A 19265-nucleotide genomic window follows, 5' to 3' on the forward strand; every position below is an offset into this window, starting at 1 on the left:
TACCAATTACATTTACCTTTGATACTGAAGTGTATATTTAAAACCAAATACTTTAGACTTTTACTCAAGTGGGATTTTAATGGGTGACTTTCACGTTAACTTGAATCATTTTCTATTAAGGTATCTTTACTTTTACTCTATTAAGGCTTATTTTAAGTATGGCAATTAGGTACTTATTCCATCACTGCTTACAAGAAGGATCAAGAGCGACAGGATAACGAAGTGGCCAAACCACAAGGTTTTATGATCATCTGGCATAGACTTTCAATGGTTACAAAAAGAATCCCTGCACGTCATGATTACCTTCCCTCTCGTAAGTGTCATTGCGTTGCTAACAATTTGTTCTGCATAAGTCAGTTCCCTCTAAAAAAAAATGGTGCAAACTTTAATGGGGGCAATTCTTTCCTCATCATTCTAGTGTTATGCTTTATATGAAGAATTCGGAGGCGTAGATCATTTTAATGAAACAAAAACATAGCTAGCAACATAACCCCGGAGACTGCCTTCACTGGGTGCATGCAGACTCACTTGCCCAATCATATTTTATGAGGACATGAATATACTCGCTCCCTGCACTATAATAAAATAGTTACAATCCACCACATCACCGTTTCTTTCAGATTTTTAAGACATGTATTTCTAAAATGTTTAAAAACATCACATTACATGTTTATAGTCTATCACTCTGTAATAAACTTTTGTCTCTTAACATATACATTCATAAACAAACTTTTCTGTCTTTAAAGTGAATCAACTCATGAAACATGAACTCCTTTTTGTTGACAGAACATTTCCTAAAACACTTGTTTCTTCAACATGAACTATATTCTACCCTAAGGTGAGCTGGGTAAACTGCCAGTCACCTTCATAGCTGCAGTGGGGTTATTCTGCCACATAATGCAGACGATGCGTTAACTACTGCACATAGTCTCTGTATCTGTCTGGTGGTTTGAAAACTCTGCCACTAGAAGTCATGTGCACTGGAGTCTGGTGGTGCAGACAGGAAGTGGGCCGGCATCTGGAACAGGTAAGTGCAACTCTGTGTCACACTCTGTGTGTTCTTCTCTACCCGTTGGAGAAGAGTCTCTGAAGCACCTTGGAGGGGTTTTAGGTGGCGTGGATTCCTGCGCAGCACTTCCTTGTCTGTCTGGACCAAGTATGACCTGGGTGTGTCACACTGTTGAAGCACTGAAGCCACCTTTGTCCAGCATCGTTCGTCATCCAGCTTCACGGTGACGTTTACCCCGGGCCGGAGTTCTGGAAGGGCTCTGTCATTGTACCTGGTGTTGTAGACATTTACATTTACATTACATTTAAGTCATTTAGCAGACGCTCTTATCCAGAGCGACTTACAAATTGGTGCGTTCACCTTAAGACATCCAGTGGAACAGCCACTTTACAATAGTGCATCTAAATCTTTTAAGGGGGGTGAGAAGGATTACTTTATCCTATCCTAGGTATTCCTGAAAGAGGTGGGGTTTCAGGTGTCTCCGGAAGGTGGTGATTGACTCCGCTGTCCTGGCGTCGTGAGGGAGTTTGTTCCACCATTGGGGGGCCAGAGCAGCGAACAGTTTTGACTGGGCTGCGCGGGAACTGTACTTCCTCAGTGGTAGGGAGGCGAGCAGGCCAGAGGTGGATGAACGCAGTGCCCTTGTTTGGGTGTAGGGCCTGATCAGAGCCTGGAGGTACTGAGGTGCCGTTCCCCTCACAGCTCCGTAGGCAAGCACCATGGTCTTGTAGCGGATGTGAGCTTCAACTGGAAGCCAGTGGAGAGAGCGGAGGAGCGGGGTGACGTACCTTGGCTTTGCTCTCTCGTCGGCATGTCTCATCTGCTGGAGGTCTGGTCATGCCGCTTGTAGGTTAACCTCCAGGTTGGGGACTGTGGTGTGGAGCTGTCTGCCAAGCATGAGCTGTGATGGGCTCACACCTGTGCTGTGCAGTGATGTTGCTCTGTAGGTCATGAGAGCTAAGAATGGGTCAGCCTGCTTCAAGATCATTTTGGCTGTCTGCACGGCTCACTCTGCCTCACCATTTGCTTGGGCATAGTGAGGGCTGGTGGTAATGTGTCTGAAATCATAGTCCTTCGAGAATTGCTTGAAAGATCTACCTGACAACTGGGGAGCATTGTCTGTAATTAGCACATTTAGGTGCTAATGTTCTTCAGTTTAGCTCTAGTAGTTTATCCTGACATGTGTTTGAGGTAAGCTATTTATATATACAGTGAATTTGGAAAGTATTCAGACCCCTTGACTTTTTTCACATTTTGTTATGTTACAGCCTTATTCTAAAATGGATGAAATTGTTTTTTTCCCTCATCAATATACACATAATACCCCATGATGACAACGCGAACAGGTTTATAGAAAAAAAACGGAAATATGACATTTACAAGTATTCAGACCCTTTACTCAGTACTTTGTTGAAGCACCTTTGGCACCGATTACAGCCTCAACTCTTATTGGGTATGACGCTGAAAGCTTGGCACACCTATATTTGGGAGTTTATCCCATTCTTCTCTGCAGATCCTCTCAAGCTCTGTCAGGTTGGATGGGGAGCGTTGCTGCACAGCTATTTTCAGATCTCTCCGGGAGATGTTTGATCGGGTTCCAGTCCAGGCTCTGGCTTGGCCACTCAAGGACATTCAGAGACTCGTCACGAAGCCACTTAGGGTCGTTGTCCTGTTGGAAGTTGAACCTCCATCCCAGTCTGAGGTCCTGAGCCAAATTTCATCAAGGATATCTCTGTACTTTGCTCTGTTCATTTTAACCTCGATAGTGACTAGTCTCCCAGTCCCTGCCACTGAAAAGCATCCCCACAGCATTATGTTGCCACCACCATGCTTCACCATAGGGATGGTGCCAGGGTTTCTCCAGATGTGATGCTTGACATTCAGGCCAAAGAGTTCAATCTTGGTTTCATCAGACCAGAGAATCTTGTTTTTCATGGTCTAAAAGTCCTTTAGGTGCCTTTTGGAAAACTCCAAGCGGGCTGTCATTTGCCTTTTAGTGAGGAGTGGCTTCTGTCTGGCCACTCTACAATAAAGGCCTGATTGGTGGAGTGCTGCAGAGATGTTTATCCTTCGGTAAGGTTCTCCCATCTCCACAGAGGAACTCTGGAGCTCTGTCTGTGCAACAATCGGGTTCTTGGTCATCTCCAAGTCCAAGGCCCTTCTCCCCCGATTGCTCAGTTCGGTCAGGCGGCCAGCTCGAGGTCTTGGTGGTTCCAAACTTCTTCCATTTAAGAATTACGGAGGCCACTGTGTTCTTGGGGACCTTCAATGCTGCAGAACATTTTTGGTACCCTTTCCAAGATCTGTGCCTCGACACAATCCTGTCTCAGAGCTCTACGGACAATTCATTCGGCCTCATGGCTTGGTTTTTGCTCTGACCTGCACTGTCAACTGTAGGACTTTACATGGACAGGTGTGTGCCTTTCCAAATCATGTCCAATCAATTGAATTTACCACAGGTTGACTCCAATCAAGTTGTAGAAACATCTCAAGGATGGTCCATGGAAACAGAATGCACCTGAGCTCAATTTTGAGTCTCATAGCAAAGGGTCTGAATACTTATGTGAATAAGGTTTTTCCGTTTTTTATTTGTAATAAATGTGCACAAAAAATGTGCTAACCTTTTTTCCGCTTTGTCATTATGGGGTATTGTTTGTAGATTGATGAGGAAAAGTGTTAATTTGATCAATTTTAGAACAAGGCTTAACATAACAAAATGTGTAAAAAGTCAAGGGGTCTGAATAATTTCCAAATGCACTGTATCTAGAAAAATACTCTACAACTACCAAGTAGTTTAGCTTGTTGAGTTCACACATATCAGCTGCTACACTTTCCCATTGGTGACTGGGCAGCGGAGTGGTGATCAGAGGTTCCCACCGACAAGTTGGTTTAGACTCCTGACAGCCTTTGCATGTACTGACATGTACTGGATATTTTTACTTATTCCAGGCCAGCACATACTAACTCTAGCTCACTCCCAGCACTTCACAATGCCCTGATGGCCGTCGTGTCTTTAACATCTTAGTTCTCGTGTTTTGTGACACTACTTCTATTTCCATACAACACTAGTCCCTGTGAGGTGCTGTTGGGAGGTGTAGTAGGCTTTTACCTTGCCTGGCACTTTTGTTGCGTACTGTCACATAGTGTTTCACCATCTGCAGCTCTGCATCCTGTTGTGTCTGCTTCTTGACCACATCAAGCTTGGTGGGTGAGATCGGCCTTGCTGTACAAACTGCATCCTCATAGGCCTCGGTTTCACTGGTCAGCTCTGCGATCTCTCATGTAACAGCTGCCTGGGGATGTCTGGAAAGGGTGTCTGCCTTAACAAGAGGTTTCCTCAGAACATACTCAGGTGTAGCGTTATAAGGCATCATGCACATTAACAGTCTCTTGCACCTCAAAGGAACTAAGTCAAAGTATTGTAGTTAATCAGTGTGGGGTTTGTGATCACTCTGCAATGTGACTGCATCTTGGCCATACTGATATCTGGTAAACTTCTCACATGCCCAGACTGCTGCGAGACAATCCTTTTATATCTGTGCATAGCACTTCTCTGCATCTGTGAGAGTCCCGGAGCAATAAGCTACTGGCTTTAACTGTCCATCGTGTTTCTGTAGTAGGACCCCACCTTACCCATAACGACTGCCGTCTGTACAGACTATGGTAGCTTTTTTCGTATCATAGAACGCCACTACAGGTAACTCTGTGACGAGTTGCTTTACCTTCCTAAAGGCCTCCTCCTGCACAGCACTGCACTCCATGTCCATGTAGCATCACTCTTGAGCTGGTTGTTGAGTGGTTTGGTGGTATCAGCTAGACCTGCTAGGTACATGCCTAGGCAGTGTACCATACCCAGGATCCTCCTCAGATCAGTCACATTACTTGGTGGCTCCAGCTGTGTGACGGCCTGGATCTTGGGCCTCATCTGGACAAATGCCATTCTCGTCGATGCAGTGTCCTAAGTAGTTGAGCCGTTTTTGACGCAGTATACATTTTGTCTGGGTTGAGCTTCAAACCTGCTTTTTCCAATGTGCACAGGAGTCTCCCCCTGATGATCCTCTGAGTAGATAAGGATATCATCCATGTCAATGGCCATGCCTTCTTGGTCCTCAGGAGCTCTGTCATCTCGTGCTGGAAGATTTCTGGGGCACTACTGATTCCAAAGGAAATAGTACCTTCCAAAAGGCGTTATGAACGTGGTAAGCTTGGTACTAGTCGAATCTGCCAGAAGCCACTTACGGCATCTAAAAGAGAAAACACCTTGGCACCATCCAACCTTGGCAGCATATCGTTTAGGGTGGGTAGAATGGTGAGTAGAAAGGGAAAGGGGGATACCTAGTCAGTTGTAAAACCGAATGCATTCAACTGAAATGTGTCTTCCGCATTTAACCCTCTCTGAATCAGAGAGGTGCGGGGGGGCTGCCTTAATCAACATCCACGTCTTCGACGCCTGGGGAACAGTGGGTAGAATGATGGGTAGAATATATTTCTCCCTTTTCACTGATTTGTTGAATCTTCTCAAATCAGCACATACCCTCAGGGGTATTTTGTTTCTTTGTTTCTCTTGTGTACCAGAACCATAGGACCACACCACTGTGTAGACTCCCTTATCACACCACTCGCCACCATGCAGTCAAGCTCCTTTTTGCCTTGGGGAGCATGGGCACTGGCACACGTAGGGCTGTGTTTACACTGTAGGGCACTGATATCATCTTTCAGGCTTATTTTGATTGGTCATATCTTCAACCTGCTCAGTGCTTTGAATCTCTTCTATTCTATTCTCTTCACCAAGCCCACTGCAACATCAGCTACATTACAGCCCAGCAGATGGCCTCTTTATCACATACACTTTGAAGCTAAACTGCTGTCACAACTTCCGCCGAAGTCGGCTCCTCTCCTTGTTCGGGCGGCGTTCGACGTCACCGGCTTTCTAGCCATCGCCGCTCCATTTTCTCATTGTTCCATTTGTTTTGTCTTGTTCCCTGCACACCTGGTTTACATTACCTAATTACACTGCATATATTTATTCCTCTGTTCCCCGCTATGTCTTTGTGTGAAATTGTTTTGTTATGTGTTTAGTGTGATGCGCCAGACTGGTTTTTCCCCAGGGTATTGTATTTTGACCCATTGTATGCATTTGTCATACATTTGTATATTTGTGAGAGTTTTCACGCTTATTGACTTTTACCTGTGGCTGGAGGGTTTTTGACGCAGTTGCGTCTGTCTTTTGTGCTTTTGCCAAATAAAAGTGTGCCTGATAACAACTCACTGCTCTCCTGCACCTGACTTCGTACCAGTAGCGCACAACCTTGACAACTGCTTTTCTTTCCAAATAGCACTAGTTGTAAAGTGACCCATACAGTTCAGTCCGTCCCCCCCCCCCCCCCTGACCACACAGGAGCGACACATTGTGTCCTTTTTCTTTGGGCCCTTTGCTTTGTCCAAATGCCCGTTTCTGTGTCTCTGTTTCTCATTGTGAGATGAGCGTTTGTATGCTACTTCTCCGAGCTGTGCACTGTTAGGCATTAGCCCCTTATTCGCTAATATACCCCTTGCTCTGACTGCCTCACAAGCTCTACCGCTTTGTCGAGGGTCAAGTCAGGCGTTAGCTGAAGCTTCCCCAACAACTCTTTATCTAATATCTAACTTGGCCAACATGTCTCGGATATTTTTGGTCTTGGCAGTGTCAAGAGCACATGTACAGTATCAGCTAGCTGGGATTTTGGGCACGCTGATGAAAGAAAGCGGGCTCTTTCATGAATAGTGTTCACTTGGGGTACAAAATGATTGTCCAGTTTATCCCCATAACAGTCTCATAATCGTTCTGATTCTCCTCCACGGAAAATGGCAATGTCTTGAAAAACTTGATCAGCTTCCTTCCCCAGCAAATAGAGCAGAGTCCAAATCTTTACCTCACCATCCTATTTGTTAAGCTTAGCTGGCTTTAATAAAACAATAAACATAGCTAGGTAGCTAGCAAAGCAACACCGGAGACTGTCTTCACTGTTCTTATTATAGCTCAATGGTCTTCACTGGAGCTGTTAATTGACGGGCGCACACGGACTCACTCCTCCAATCACCTTCATGACGTCATGAATATACTTGAGCACCTATGTGTGACTATCCTGACATCCTTTTACCCTCTCCTATGGCTGTCATAATGAGCAACAGAAGGAAGCGTGCCCCATTGCTGAGGGTGGATGAGGAGGCCAAAAATAAGCTGAACTGGAACATGCACAAGGACCGCAGGAACGAGTCTCTACTCCAAGAAGATGACGACCAGATACCAACAAGCTCTCTTCTCTTCACCAGCGAACAAATTTCAACCAGCTCCCTCCTTGCAACCGGCCACCAATTCCCAACAGGTTCTCTTCTCTTGACCGTCCAGGGGACTGTGAAACAAGCTGATCCAGCTCAGCTCAGATTTAGGACTAGGAGAGAAGTCCCAGTTCCCTGGTTCCTCTTTGACAAACACCTCCTCCTCCACCTCCCTCTCCCTCACTGTGCTGCCCCTCTCTGACTTGGCTCATGTCTGGAAGTCTCTGATTGGGGAGTTTAGCCTCGGCCCTCCCTCTGTGTGGGTTAATCCCCCATGTTTTGACCAGAGGGCCTTCACCCTCAGTTTGACCACCAGCAGCGATGAGCAGTGACGAGAGTAGTAGTAGTAGTAATGGAGAACTGGAGTGGAGGCCTCTGGATAGGACTGGCCTAGTGGAGAAAATTTCTCTGGATAGGACTGGCCTAGTGGAGAACATTTCTCTGGATAGGACTGGTCTAGTGGAAACCAGGCATCTGGATAGGACTGGCCTAGTGGAGACAGGCATCTTTATAACTTTATATACTCTACTCTGATTTAACATACACTCTTTAAATACTCTACACTTTATATACTCTATGCTGACTTGATATACTCTATGCTGACTTTATATACTCTACACTGACTTGATATAGTCAGGGTAGCCTGGGGCGGCAGGGTAGCCTAGTGGCTAGAGCGTTGAACTAGTAACCGAAAGGTTGCAAGTTCAAATCCCTGAGCTGACAAAGTACAAATCTGTCATTCTGCTCCTGAACATGCAGTTAACCCACTGTTCCTAGGTTGTCATTGAAAATAAGAATTTGTTCTTAACTGACTTGCCTAGTAAAATAAAGGTAAAATTAATTTAAAATTAAATATACAAGTCTACACTGACTTTATATACTCTACTTTGATTATATATAATCTACACTGTATATACTCTACTTTGACTTTATATACTCTGTATGTGATCATTGGGAGAGTAGTGTCAATATTCAGGCATGTTTTTGTAAATTATTATATTGCCTTTTATTTAGTTGTTTCAGTCTAAAGTGATGTTTCTTCTCCTGTGTTTGTTGGCTTTCCTGCAGCAGGTGGGGATGTACTGTAATCGGGATTGGAAAAGCCTGAATTTTTGCTCTGACTTCATCATTCCTGGTTAGTCACTTTTCTTCTTCTTCTTGCACGTCCTACTCCTCTTCCCTCCACTGATCCATGACCCTGTCTGTGTACAATTTCTCTGTTCCCATGTTAGAAGTGGTGGAGACGGAGGAGAATAAGTGTGACGCTGATTTGTAGAGGCAGAACATGGAGAAGCTGTTATCGCACAGCTAAAGTGGATTAATTGTCGGAGTAGAAGACCTTATGCATTTCAGGTAAAATAACAACACAATGTTTATATCCCAGGACAAATTATCTAGCAACAGCAAGCTAACTAGCTAAATTTCCATCAATATTTAATGCTTTTCGACCTGTCCACCAAATTAATATAGTTGGTTCAGAGTTTGTTTTGATATTTCAACCTGCGTGTCCTGATCGAGTCTGGTGTGGGTGAACAAAATCAACATGCGCGCGACGGCACTCGCGGAAGGACGCACGCGCACACCCTGTAAAGTCAGCATGTTACTCAAGAGACCATGCTTTATTAACTCAAGGATCTTTTATTTTATTTTTTACATTGTTTGCAAACTGATATGTAACACGAAATGAATGCCAAAATAACATGCAAAATCGAGCTACTTAACTAAAAAAAAAAATTTTTTTAAACATTATTTTGTTTGTTATTTTGGCATTCATTTGTGTTACATATCAGTTTGCAAACAATGTATAAAATAACTATGTAAAAACAAATATATAACAATCGTTGAGCCCTGAATGACGGGTTGCCACTAATAACATAACAAAATGTCATAAAAACTTTTGTAATTTCAGGGGTCTTGTAGAGAATTTCACATACTTTTCAGCAGTGGTTATGTTGGAAGTAGCCTACCTTTGGAAGTAAACAAAGGGTTTATTTATCCTATGAACAGCCAAAGACACTCCCACCCAGTACATAGTAGGAATGTTGTCATTGCTCCTCCTATGTGGATTAATGGCAATATTGTTGGAAATAGGAGAGTACAATAAAAATAGATATAAACTATGATCTGTAAACAAAGAAAAGTAAAGCACAAATATAATCCACACACAAAAACATATCGCTTTGTATTCGTAAACCATCATTTTAATAAACATTTTTGTAAACATGAATAAAGATTTGTGAATTAATGCCCTGACATTTAGAAATCATTAAGTATAAATCATGAAGTGTGAATAAAAACAGAAGCATTGACAAATATCCTTTCAGTATCCTTCCAAAGTTGTAAATAAAAGCATTACATTTTGTAGTTAACATTTTTCTCCATATAAAATACATTTTTTAAATGAAAAATAAATTTAAGTATATAAGGTTTGGCCTCTGTGGTTCATAAGCATCTTAATAGCACAGTTTTTTTCACCTTACTTTACTGTGTTACAAGGACCCATTCACTGTGTGAAGCAAGCGGGCATGGGTGGCCAATACAAGGGCTCTTGTCTCATCATGCTGTCTTTGACGATTGAATTACTCTTTCTTATATTAGTTGGTTGGCACGGAGCCCAAATTACTAGCTGGTAATTGGATGGCCTCACATGGAGATAAATGGTCTCAATGGCCACACATTTGTTCGTTGGTTAATTGATAAAGCCAGTGTGTTCGGGTCTGTGGTGTGCTATTGTATAGTTCAGTTCTGTTTGACAGTTAATGAGGTCTTACCTACAATATGTTTCAGTGGTGCAGTTTTAATTTGTTGGTTGATAAAGGAAGCCTAAAGTGGGTTTCAGTTTCTGGTGCTGCTGTTTGTTTTGTTTGCCAGTTGGTTTCTTTGGTTTAGTCTTCCAGTTGGTTTATTTAGTTTAGTTGGCTAGTTGTTTGCAATGATGTCTTATACACACTTATAGATCCTATGACTTACAGTAATGCCATCACACAGCACCATGACGATAGAGGAGCTGCTCAAGTCCCTGCAGAAGAAATGTTGAGTGGAATGTAAAGAGGCTCACAGACACATTGGTGTACGCCCTCAACGGTCTGGCAGGCATCCACATCATCAGAGGTAGACAATGAAACACCACCTCGCCTTCTCTCCTCACCTCTCCAGTTGTTCTGTCTTTCCCATGGGAAACCGACCTGACAGACTGTGACATCATTGATCTGCGATTGTCCCTATAATGAGGATCCTTAATCCTTGTGCTGTGTGCAGGGGCAGACTGGCCATCTGTAATTTCGGGCAAAGCCAGATGGGCTGGTCCATTTTTAGCTTAATGGGCCTGTCTAGCTTGTGCAAGTTGATAATGATCAGGCTAATGATTGGAGCCTCAAGGGGAAAAAATGGTCTGGTGAGGGGGCCTCGAGGAAAAAATGGGCCAATGTGGGGGCCTCAAAGAAAATGGGCCTGTGTGTTAGAAATGCCATGGCCAAATTCTGGTCCCAATCTGCCCCTGGCATGACGGTTGAAACTGCTAAAAAACTAATTGGGTAGTGTGGCTTTAATGAGGAGTGTTTTTGTTGTCATGCCCACCTGTAGATGAGTTTGTGGAGGCAGTGGAGATGTACAAAGAAACCCTGACGTCTTCGGAGGAACACAAAGGACGACTGAAGATCGATTCACTGCAGGTATATGCAACAATTCGCAGCCATCATCTTAAAGATGCGTTATAAAGGTTTTGTATAATTTCATCCAGTAGTTTTGAAAGTAGTGGTCACGAGTCCCGGAAAATTGTGCACAATTGTGTACTAAGTCATCCATTTCGTATGATATGTTACGTCCTGCAAAAAAAATAGAAAAAAAATAGAAAAAATCCTGCAATTCGTATGATATTGTCACACCCTGACCATAGTTTGCTTTGTATGTTTCTATGTTTTGGTTGGTCAGGGTGTGATCTGAGTGGGCATTCTATGTTACATGTCTAGTTTGTCTAGTTCTATGTTTGGCCTGATATGGTTCTCAATCAGAGGCAGGTGTTTGTCATTGCCTCTGATTGGGAACCATATTTAGGTAGCCTGTTGGGTTTTGTGGGTGATTGTCCTTGTTACTGTCTCTGTGTTACTTTGCACCAGTATTAGGCTGTTTCGGTTTTCGTGTTACGTTTATTGTTTTTGTATTTGATTCGTGTTTACTTTGTTTCATTAAACATGGATCGCAATAGCCACGCCGCATTTTGGTCTGACTCTCCTTCACCTAAAGAGAACCGTTACAGAATCACCCACCACAACAGGACCAAGCGGCGTGGTGATGGGCAACAGCAAAAGCAGCAGCAGGAGAGGCAACAGAGGCAGCAGCAGCAGGAGCAGCAGCAGGAGCAGTGGGAGAGGCTGCACTACTTGGAGAAATGGACTTGGGAGGAGATTCTAGACGGGAAAGGACCCTGGGCAGAGCCAGGGGAATATTGCCGCCCCAAAGCCGAGCTGGATGCAGCAAAAGCAGAGAGGCGGCATTATGAGGAGCTAGCACGGCAGAGCGGATGGAAGCCTGAGAGTCAGCCCCAAATAATTATTGGGGGGGAGGCTCACAGGAAGTGTGGTGAAGCCAGGTAGGAGACCTGCGCCAACTTCCTGTGCTTACCGGGGGGCTGGAGAGACCGGGCAGGCACCGTGTTATGCTGTGAAGCGCACGGTGTCCCCCGTGCGGGTGCATAGCCCGGTGCGGTACATTCCAGCAGCGCGTATCGGCCGGGCTAGAGTGGGCATCGAGCCAAGTGCCATGAAGCCGGCTCTACACCTCTGGTCTCCAGTGCGTCTCCTTGGGCCGGCTTACATGGCACCAGCCTTGCGCACGGTGTCCCCGGTTCGCCTGCATAGCCCAGTGCGGGCTATTCCACCTCGCCGCACTGGCAGGGCGACCGGGACCATTCAACCGGGTAAGGTTGGGCAGGCTCGGTGCTCAAGAGCTCCAGTGCGCCTGCACGGTCCGGTCTATCCGTCACCACCTCCACGCACCAGCCCTCCGGTGGCAGCCCCCCGCACCAGGCTGTCTCTCCGGCTCATCCTTACAGAGGCTCCCGCCTGTCCAGCGCTGCCAGAGCCTTCCTCCTGCCCAGCATTGCCGGAGCTTCCCGTCTGCCCAGCGTTGCCGGAGCTTCCCGTCTGCCCAGCGTTGCTGGAGCTTCCCGTCTGCCCAGCGTTGCCGGAGCTTCCCGTCTGCCCAGCGTTGCCGGAGCTTCCCGTCTGCCCAGCGTTGCCGGAGCTTCCCGTCTGCCCAGCGTTGCCGGAGCTTCCCGTCTGCCCAGCGTTGCCGGAGCTTCCCATCTGCCCAGCGCCATCTGAGCTTCCCGTCTGCCCAGCGTTGCCGGAGCTTCCCGTCTGCCCAGCGTTGCCGGAGCTTCCCGTCTGCCCAGCGTTGCCGGAGCTTCCCGTCTGCCCAGCGTTGCCGGAGCTTCCCGTCTGCCCAGCGTTGCCGGAGCTTCCCGTCTGCCCAGCGTTGCCGGAGCTTCCCGTCTGCCCAGCGCCATCTAAGCTTCCCGTCTGCCCAGCGCCATCTGAGCTTCCCGTCTGCCCAGCGTTGCCGGAGCTTCCCGTCTGCCCAGCACCATCTGAGCTTCCCGTCTGCCTAGCGCCATCTGAGCTTCCCGCCTGTCCGGCGCTGCTGCCGGAGCTTCCCGCCTGTCCGGCGCTGCTGCCGGAGTCTCCCGCCTGTCCGGCGCTGCTGCCGGAGTCTCCCGCCTGTCCGGCGCTCCTGCCAGAGCCCCTCAGCCCAGAGGCGCCAGAGCCCCTCAGCCCAGAGGCGCCAGAGCCCCTCAGCCCAGAGGCGCCAGAGCCCCCGCCCCTCTGTCCCGAGCAGCTGCCCCTCTGTCCCGAGCAGCTGCCCCTCTGTCCCGAGCTGCTGCCCCTCTGTCCCGAGCTGCTGCCCCTCTGTCCCGAGCAGCTGCCCCTCTGTCCCGAGCTGCTGCCCCTCTGTCCCGAGCAGCTGCCCCTCTGTCCCGAGCTGCTGCCCCTCAGTCCAGTGGGGTCATTAAGTAGGGTCGCCGTGGCTAGGAGGCCACGGAAGCGGACAAGGTGGGGGACTAAGACTACGGTGAAGTGGGGGCCACGTCCAGCACCAGAGCCGCCACCGCGGACAGATGCCCACCCAGACCCTCCCCAATAGGTTCAGGTTTTGCGGCCGGAGTCCGCACCTTGGGGGGGTGTACTGTCACACCCTGACCATAGTTTGCTTTGTATGTTTTGGTTGGTCAGGGTGTGATCTGAGTGGGCATTCTATGTTACATGTCTAGTTTGTCTAGTTCTATGTTTGGCCTGATATGGTTCTCAATCAGAGGCAGGTGTTTGTCATTGTCTCTGATTGGGAACCATATTTAGGTAGCCTGTTTGGTGTTGGGTTTTGTGGGTGATTGTCCTTGTTAATGTCTCTGTGTTACTTTGCACCAGTATTAGGCTGTTTCGGTTTTCGTGTTACATTTATTGTTTTTGTATTTGATTCGTGTTTACTTTGTTTCATTAAACATGGATCGCAATAGCCACGCCACATTTTGGTCTGACTCCCCTTCACCTAAAGAGAACCGTTACAGATATGTTACGAATTTGTAAGTGCTTAAGATCCCGTTCAATCTCTTTAAGGCCCTTGTTAGACTATCAAAACCTATTCAACATCAGATTTGCAACTTTTCCATTTTGATTAACTCTCTCTTTCTATTGAATCTTTCTGTCTTTTTGAACAAAGACCTCATGCCAGGGCCATCAGTTGGGTATGGAAGTTGCCATACCATACCTAGCTCAAGACGAACAATTTTAAGTAGGCTAAAATCTTTCCAATCCTGAATAAAATGCAACGGCTGTTTAGGGTAATGCTGTCTGGCTTTAGGACCAGCAGCTCCCAGCCTGCAACCCTTTACTTTCCCTTTCAGAAAGCAGACAGTGCCAGTTTACTCTGCCGATTGCATTGAATTTGATATCGGCATTTGAACCCGGCCTTGTAAACCTTGTTGTAATCTGATAGGCAGGGGTTAATTTAATTGGGAACTGGGAGGTGGGGGAGCCCTCCTTTTTTGGTGAACATTCAACACCAAAACTATTGTATTGCTATTAAAATACAGTCCATGTTGTAATAGCTGTAGCGCACTTGATATTTTAATTAATTCACGCAGTAGGCTATTTTGATTTCATGTATTGGAATGAAAAACGGAACCACTTGCTATTTAGAGCAGGTGTTCTCAAACTGGGGTACATGTAGCCCCAGGGGTACGCAAAACGCCTTTGGGTGTGCGCCAAAGAAAAATGTGATTCACATTTTTTTTAAATAAAAAAATATATATATACACTGCTCAAAAAAATAAAGGGGACACTAAAATAACACATCCTAGATCTGAATGAATGAAATGTTTATTTTTAAATACTTTTTTCTTTACATAGTTGAATGTGCTGACAACAAAATCACACAAATTATCAATGGAAATCAAATTTATCAACCCATGGAGGTCTGGATTTGGAGTCACACTAAAAATGAAAGTGGAAAGCCACACTACAGGCTGATCCAACTTTGATGTAATGTCCTTAAAACAAGTCAAAATGAGGCTCAGTAGTGTGTGTGGCTTCCACGTGCCTGTATGACCTCCCTACAATGCCTGGGAATGCTCCTGATGAGGTGGCGGATGGTCTCCTGAGGGATCTCCTCCCAGACCTGGACTAAAGCATCCGCCAACTCCTGGACAGTCTGTGGTGCAACGTGGCGTTGGTGGATGGAGCGAGACATGATGTCCCAGATGTGCTCAATTGGATTCAGGTCTGGGGAACGGGCGGGCCAGTCCATAGCATCAATGTCTTCCTCTTGCAGGAACTGCTGACACACTCCAGCCACATGAGGTCTAGCATTGTCTTGCATTAGGAGGAACCCAGGGCCAACCGCACCAGCATATGGTCTCACAAGGGGTCTGAGGATCTCATCTCGGTACCTAATGGCAGTCAGGCTACCTCTGGCGAGCACATGGAGGGCTGTGCGGCCCCCCAAAGAAATGCTACCCCACACCATGACTGACCCACCGCCAAACCGGTCATGCTGGAGGATGTTGCAGGCAGCAGAACCTTCTCCACGGCGTCTCCAGACTCTGTCACGTCTGTCACATGTGCTCAGTGTGAACCTGCTTTCATCTGTGAAGAGGACAGGGCGCCAGTGGCGAATTTGCCAATCTTGGTGTTCTCTGGCAAATGCCAAACGTCCTGCACGGTGTTGGGCTGTAAGCACAACCCCCACCTGTGGACGTCGGGCCCTCATACCACCCTCATGGAGTCTGTTTCTGACCGTTTGAGCAGACACATGCACATTTGTGGCCTGCTGGAGGTCATTTTGCAGGGCTCTGGCAGTGCTCCTCCTTGCACAAAGGCGGAGGTAGCAGTCCTGCTGCTGGGTTGTTGCCCTCCTACAGCCTCCTCCACGTCTCCTGATGTACTGGCCTGTCTCCTGGTAGCGCCTCCAAGCTCTCGACACTACGCTGACAGACACAGCAAACCTTCTTGCCACAGCTCGCATTGATGTTCCATCCTGGATGAGCTGCACTACCTGAGCCACTTGTGTGGGTTGTAGACTCCGTCTCATGCTACCACTAGAGTGAAAGCACCGCCAGCATTCAAAAGTGACCAAAACATCAGCCAGGAAGCATAGGAACTGAAAAGTGGCCTGTGGTCACCACCTGCAGAACCACTCCTTTATTGGGGGTGTCTTGCTAATTGCCTATATTTTCCACCTGTTGTCTATTCCATTTGCACTACAGCATGTGAAATTTATTGTCAATCCGTGTTGCTTCCTAAGTGGACAGTGTGATTTCACAGAAGTGTGATTGACTTGGAGTTACATTGTGTTGTTTAAGTGTTCCCTTTATTTTTTTGAGCAGTGTATATATATATATATATATATATATATATATATATATATATATATATATATATTTAGTTAGTTAGTTTCCTTTTTTTTCCAAACAGTCCATTTACATTTTCCAACGGGGCTATTCATTTGGGTGAGTTTTTTTTCCTCACCTGAGTAGCCTCGTTTCACTGCCCAATGATGTCACGATCGTTGTTTGAAGGATGGTCGGACCAAGGCGCAGCGTGCATAGTGTTCCACATATTCATTAGATGAAACTCACAGAAAACAATCAAGCACAAAAACGAACCGTGAAGCGAATGTAGCACTCGCAGGCAACTATACATAGACAAGATCCCACAAAAAAAAACTGTGGGAAAAAGGCTGCCTAAATATGATCCCCAATCAGAGACAACGATAGACAGCTGCCTCTGATTGGGAACCATACCAGGCCAACATAGAAATGAAAAAACTAGACTACCCACCCTAGTCACACACTGACCTAACCAAAATAGAGAATAAAAAGGATCTCTAAGGTCAGGGCGTGACAATCAAAAAGGAAATGAAACCATCTAGTGTTCAGCTAAATAACAACACAATGTCAAATAATTAACATCCAATCACATTACCCGTTAGTGATGAGCTTGGAGGGCACAATGGTGTTGAACACTGAGCTACAGTCAATGAACAGCATTCTCACGTAGGTGTTGATTTTGTCCAGGTGGGAATAGGCGTTGTGGAGTGCAATAGAGATTGCGCCATCTGTGGGGCTACAGATGTCCACCATGCTTCCCCAGCAGGGGCTACAGATGTCCACCATGCTTCCCCAGTAGGGGCTACAGATGTCCACCATGCTTCCCCAGCAGGGGCTACAGATGTCCACCATGCTTCCCCAGTAGGGGCTACAGATGTCCACCATGCTTCCCCAGCAGGGGCTACAGATGTCCACCATGCTTCCCCAGCAGGGGCTACAGATGTCCACCATGCTTCCCCAGTAGGGGCTACAGATGTCCACCATGCCTCCCCAGCAGGGGGTACAGATGTCCACCATGCTTCCCCAGTAGGGGCTACAGATGTCCACCATGCTTCCCCAGCAGGGGGTACAGATGTCCACCATGCTTCCCCAGCAGGGGCTACAGATGTCCACCATGCTTCCCCAGTAGGGGCTACCACCACAGTGGATGGACACCACCACAGACGAGGCTGTTGTACCGATAAGCAGGCTCAAAGCTCAGTTCACAGTGCATCCAGCTCGTAGACCAAGTCTTTCATTGATAGTAAACATTTCCCTTTTTACGTAGCTATTCCAATTAAAAATAACAAAAATAGAAAATGCAAGCAAAGTATCACTTTGTAAGTAAAGTATCACTTTGTGTCTTTTAAACTATTTGAAGCAAAATTGTATTCGGTCCCGTTAGATCTGTCTGTCTGGTACAGAATAGTTAGCTCACTTGTTGCCACAGATGGGAAAACGGGGAGGTTTTTAAATGGGTTTATATGCTGTGTGTTGCTCTTCCTTCGACACTCAGCTTCCATCTCATTCCAATGAGGAACTGCTTGTATGATTCCATTTAATAAATTGCATTGAAATATTGTGATGTTTTACCTCTCTGTATTCCCCACTGCTCAAAATACACCTTACAGTAGATCATGTATTATCAATTTGATTTCAGGAAATGCCTACAGAACAAGCATCATTATCAGCATCATGGATCTGAATCAACTCCAACCGAAGAAAAAAACACAAACCAGAAAAAAAGACTGCTCATGACCTATCCAGATATGAGATAACATGACATCATGACCTATCCAGATATGAGATAACATGACATCATGACCTATCCAGATATGAGATAACATGACATCATGACCTATCCAGATATGAGATAACATGACATCATGACCTATCCAGATATGAGATAACATGACATCATGACCTATCCAGATATGAGATAACATGACATCATGACCTATCCAGATATGAGATAACATGACATCATGACCTATCCAGATATGAGATAACATGACATCATGACCTATCCAGATATGAGATAACATGACATCATGACCTATCCAGATATGAGATAACATGACATCATGACCTATCCAGATATGAGATAACATGACATCATGACCTATCCAGATATGAGATAACATGACATCATGACCTATCCAGATATGAGATAACATGACATCATGACCTATCCAAATATAAGATAACATGACATCATGACCTATCCAGATATGAGATAACATGACATCATGACCTATCCAGATATGAGATAACATGACATCATGACCTATCCAAATATAAGATAACATGATATCATGACATCCTTCATCAAATGTTGATATTCTGATGAGGGAAAACATTCCAGAGGATGTAATCACTGTGTTGATTGGTTGAGGTATTCCATCCCTTTTTTAAAGAATAAAAGGCTGTCATAGGAGAGTTGTTTGTTCATCTGTTTTGAACCTGCTACTTTTGTATTATTACATGACATTCATGTCAAACTCAGTTGTTAATGGCCTCGTTGAGGGCGTTGTAAAAGTTTGCAGGAAGGAAGCTGCGGTCCTTTACATCACACAGTGATGTGGATTTTGTGAGTTTTGGGGGAATCTCATCCGTTGAGAGGATCCATTGAAGCTGATTGTCTGGTGGTATAATGACAGACAATCACAGTATAACTGTTCAGCTAGTTTTATTTGCAACAAAAAAAACGAACATATTTCTATGTCCGTAAAATGTAGGCTGAAAAATCAACTCGTAAAAAAGTTAAATTCCCAACTAAAAAAAATGGTACAATTGTCTTAAAATGTTCCTCATGTTCTAGCTTGCTTTCCAGTGCTCATTGTCTGTTACAGCCTCGCACGTACACACACACACACACACACACACACACACACACACACACACACACACACACACACACACACACACACACACACACACACACACACACACACACACACACACACACACACACACACACACACACACACAGTTAGAGCGTTGGCAGTGTCAGTGAACTGCCCTTGACTCGTTTGCAGGCCTTCTTTTCATCTCACTTTGTGTATCCCAAATGGCACC

The sequence above is a fragment of the Oncorhynchus nerka genome, linkage group LG12, assembly GCF_034236695.1.
Source record: "Oncorhynchus nerka isolate Pitt River linkage group LG12, Oner_Uvic_2.0, whole genome shotgun sequence".
Taxonomy (NCBI): Eukaryota; Metazoa; Chordata; class Actinopteri; order Salmoniformes; family Salmonidae; genus Oncorhynchus; species Oncorhynchus nerka.